The 590-nt window shown below is 53.6% G+C and overlaps 1 protein-coding gene across 1 annotated transcript in view; it reads left to right on the top strand.

Annotated features, from left to right (window-relative positions):
• The window catches only part of LOC119594359 (proline-rich protein 36-like), a 4,782-nt gene that overhangs the window by 1,761 nt on the left and 2,431 nt on the right, over positions 1-590 (top strand). The gene's annotated exons all lie outside the window — the stretch shown is intronic.

Raw genomic sequence — 590 nt, 5'->3', positions numbered from 1 at the left:
AAGTCCTTAGCAGGTGAGTGCCATTAACCGCAGAACCGACGCGAAACGCGTGTTTTTCCGCGGGCCTTTGATGCGCGGGAAGGAGCCGACGAGGCTTTTCCGGGTCCCGGACCTGACGCAGTTTCCCCTCCGGCGAAAGCCAGCGCTAAAAAAGAAATTTGAGGAAAAGTAAGAAGGAAAGGTAAAGGATATTCGACGTTGTAAAGGAAATGCGCGAGGCATTTCATCACTCGCAGACACAGCGTCGTGTCGCGGGCAGCACAGACGCCCCTCCGTCGGCAGGAGGTCAGAGTGTTCTGCCTTCGCCGAGAGAGTTCTTGTTCTGTTGGCGCTGCGGCCGAGGCCTCGCTCCACGGGCGCTGCGGCCGAGGCAGGCGCTGGAGGGAGGAGGCCATGCGCCGTCGGGGAGGAGGTTTTTGCTGTTAGGTTGAAGACGGAAAAAGCTGAACCAATTCAACAGCAGCGGCAGTGACAATCAGTAGACTACGATTGCTGCTGTTGCTCATTTTGTTGTTCCTGATGACATCATTATTGCTTTTAGAGAACCTAACTAATAAAAGGGATAATGATCATATTCACCGACATTTAAT

Source organism: Penaeus monodon, chromosome 33 (genome assembly GCF_015228065.2).
Source record: "Penaeus monodon isolate SGIC_2016 chromosome 33, NSTDA_Pmon_1, whole genome shotgun sequence".
NCBI lineage: Eukaryota > Metazoa > Arthropoda > Malacostraca > Decapoda > Penaeidae > Penaeus > Penaeus monodon.
Note: the sequence above shows the minus strand (reverse complement) of the source record. Positions and strands in the feature narration are given on the sequence as shown.